Consider the following 3,988-nt stretch of genomic DNA (forward strand, 5'->3'; position numbering starts at 1 on the left):
TACAAACTCCCCAACAAACTCCTACACCAGGCTTACGTAACTTCAGACTGTAGAAAAAAAAAAAAAAACGAATGGAGTCCCGTATCTTCAAACTCGATTTTCTCTTTCTTGGAAGTAGACACAAACTTCAGGGCATTTCTCCCTTTCGTCATGCCGCTCAACTTTTTCCTCCTACTCTGAACATCCCCCGAGCTGTCCTGGGCCATAAATACAAACGTAAACTTCCACGTCTCAACTCTTGTTCGTGTTCAGCGCAATGTATTTAAAGAGTCTGATTTGTTTACGATAATCTTTCTTCCACTTTCCAGATTCCGATTTTGTATACACCAGCCGCCTCGGTCCCTGCCTAAGATATACTTTGTGTGTGTGTGTGTGTGTGTGTGTATGTGTGGGAGCAGTGGTGGGCGGTATTCTCTACACAGGTAGCTTCCCTAAATACCGTACTAACAAAAACATTTAGGCTTATCTACGTATTCCATTCTTTGAACTGTCTTCATTCTTACATCGCCGTCCATCATGTTATTGTTTCCCTTGATGCTTTTCACCTCTGCTTTCTGTGTTTTTATCTTTTAATCTCTCTCTCTCTCTCTCTCTCTCTCTCTCTCTCTCTCTCTCTCTCTCTCTCTCTCTCTCTCTCTCTCTCTCTCTCTCTCTCTCTCTCTCTGTGTGTGTGTGTGTGTGTGTGTGTGTGTGTGTGTGTAAAGCATTTCTACTTATTCCCTTTTCTTTTCTGTCTTTGCTGCCAATGAAAGAAGCGACCACAATCATAACTTCATTTTTTTTTTACGGTCGAGTGTTGCAGCTACCTGTTATTCCTCCTTCCACTGATTTGACTAATATAATAAAAAGAGGAGTCCCAATTAAAACGACTCTGGAGGAACTAACATTAGAGAGAGAGAGAGAGAGAGAGAGAGAGAGAGAGAGAGAGAGAGAGAGAGAGAGAATCCTTTAGGCGAGGCAACGAAAGGTCATGCCTCTCTTTTGAGATTCTACTCGTATGGCCCGTATTATGAAACTCTTCGCTCTCTCCTCACGACTATTTTCAAAGGCTACAAAGATGACTAGCCGGATTTTCAAGTGTGTTTCTCCTGTCAATAATGTTGAAATCTCGTTAATCTGTCACTGGAACCATAAAAAAAAACATCACTGAAAACCCGTATCACTTCAACAAGAACCTTTTGAAAGTAGTGGAGGCGAAGCACGGAAGTGTTTCAAAATGGGCTCCTAAGAGTGCCGTTCGGAGCTTTCTGACCGAGACCTTGACCGAGGCTCGAACTCTACACTTTTGCCACGAGTTTAGCACTTCACAACTGAGCCACGACAGAGAGAGAGAGAGAGAGAGAGAGAGAGAGAATTAGCGTCAGAGCGATATATTAAAATCATACATGATGTGCGACGAGAGGAAATGTTCAAAGTTTATCAGGTTCACATGCCATGCTATTAATAGAAATATAATCTGATGATGAAGAAAAAGATGTGGTGTGCAAGACCTCACAAACACCACCGCTGAAACACGCCACAAACACACACACACACACACACACACACACACACACAGAGGCATAAGCACCATCATCTCCATCAGCACACGGAATGCCACAGCCAACACCACCACGGCACCTCACCACACCACGCACCGATTTAACTCACCCGGAACACTACACGGGTAAATCATAACACCACCTAAACCACAGGCTGTAACTCTACCACCACCATCACCACCACCACCATCTGCGACCGTAACACAAGCAGCATCCTTCCTCCACCACCACCACTACCACCACTACCAACAGAATGTCCACGAAGACACAAAACAGTCCTATCCTCGGGGACTCAAGCACGCCACGGGACCGAAACCTCTCACTTTGAACCTCCGGGGGTCAATACCTCGGCCCGAGCAGCATTAAAGCCGTGTTTACCTGGCGCCGAAACTCCCCACGATCCGAATTAACCAGACCTCGCCCACCATCTTAACTTGACAAAACACACACACACACACACACACACACACACACACACAGAGAGAGAGAGAGAGAGAGAGAGAGAGAGAGAGAGAGAGAGAGAGAGAGAGAGAGAGAGAGAGAGAGATGACAGGAAGCACATTGATAAGGGAAAAAAATGATGATCAGCACGCAGAGGTAATGAGGGGAAAACGACGGAGGCAAAGGAAATTGGAATAAAAGATGCGACAAGAACTGGATGAGAGAGAGAGAGAGAGAGAGAGAGAGAGAGAGAGAGAGAGAGAGAGAGAGAGAGAGAGAGAGAGAGAGAGAGAGAGAGAGAGAGAGAGTTAAAAGCAAGGAGACATACAGGGAAGGGAAGGAATAAAAACAAAGAATGAAGAAAGGGAATATGAGAGAAGAGGAGGTGGAGGAAAGGGAGGAGTGGGAGAAGGTAGAAGTCGGAATGTCTCCATACCTCACCTTGGGGGAATGTTACCGTCACATCAGCAGCACTGGGAGGGAGAGAGAGCAAGGAGATGAAGGGACGGAGTGGAAAGAGGGAGGGAGGGAGGCAGTTAGGGAGCCGCGAAGAAATAGGGAAAACGAGGACGAGGACGAGGAAGAGAAGGAATAGGATGAGCAGAAAGAAGAGGAGAAGGCAAAAATTACGTAGGGAAAGGGCCAGGATTCGGGGAAAGGGAAAAAATACTAATAATCATAAAACCGCTCGAGGCATAACAAAGTTTTCATGAAAGTCGTGTTCAGAAATGTGAATCCCAGATTGTTTTTAGTCACGGACGCTACACAACACATCTCGTTTCCAATGTGGCGGGCTGAATGTTTACCTAAGAATGGAGGCAAGTTTTACTCCTCCTCGTTTTCTTCCTCGTTCTCCTCCTCCTCCTCCTTCTCCTCTTCACCTTCTCGTCGACTTTCTTTTCCTCCTTCTCTTCTTCCACCTTCTTCTAGTCTTTCTCCTCCTTCTCCTCCTCCTCCTTCTCCTTCTCCTCCTCCTCCTCTTCCCCCTCCTCCTCCTCCTCCTCCTCCTTCTCCTCGTCCTCTTTCTCCTAGTCTTCCTCCGTTTCGCCTTATTTCCTTTTACTTTTTCCTTGCCTTCTCCTCTAACTTCTTTCCTTCCTTTCCACATATCCGCGCTTCCTTTCCATACCAGCCTTTCTTTCCGCAACAGCAAACACCACAGCAAGTATATGTGTGTAATTAGTGCACCAACACCTCATGATGCCACTTTCACTGCCACACAACTGCCACCACCACCATCAGACTGCCGCCACCAAAACCACAACCGTTCTCAATACTAATAATACTGTATCTGGTATTACTATATTATTATATCCATAAATGGTTATGATAATTGATGCCAACAACAACAACAACAATAATAACCAAACCCACAACAGTAAGAACAATCACAACAACAATAAATAATAATAATAATAATAATAATAATAATAATAATAATAATAATAATAATAATAATAATAATAATAATAGTAATGCATTCGGATCTTAATAATATTTCTGTAACGTATGACTACATCAAAATCTCTCTCTCTCTCTCTCTCTCTCTCTCTCTCTCTCTCTCTCTCTCTCTCTCTCTCTCTCTCTCTCTCTCTCTCTCTCTCTCCTAAAAGAAAAGAAAGCAAACCCTTCGTATATTACAAATGCCCTCACAACAACAGGCCTCACACACACACACACACACACACACACACATACCACAATACATGGGAAGCATTGTAGTGTTGGGTAGTAGTGACAATAGTGTCGGTGGTGGTGGCTGCGATGGTGGTGGTGATGGTCTTTTACGGTTGAGAGGCGAGAGGGGGAGGCCAGCAAAGCAGCGTAGCGTGCACTAGTGAGTTAGAGATGCCCCCTGACAGCTAGAGTAAGATTGTGTCACGTAGGTCCAGGAGAGGGAGAGGGAGAGGGAGAGGGAGAGGGAGTGGGAAGTGGGGAGGGAGAGATGGGTAAAGCAAGGCAAAGCAAGAGAGGAAGTGGAAATACTGGAGGGTGTGAAGTATCCG

Source organism: Scylla paramamosain, chromosome 15 (genome assembly GCF_035594125.1).
Source record: "Scylla paramamosain isolate STU-SP2022 chromosome 15, ASM3559412v1, whole genome shotgun sequence".
NCBI classification, from domain to species: domain Eukaryota; kingdom Metazoa; phylum Arthropoda; class Malacostraca; order Decapoda; family Portunidae; genus Scylla; species Scylla paramamosain.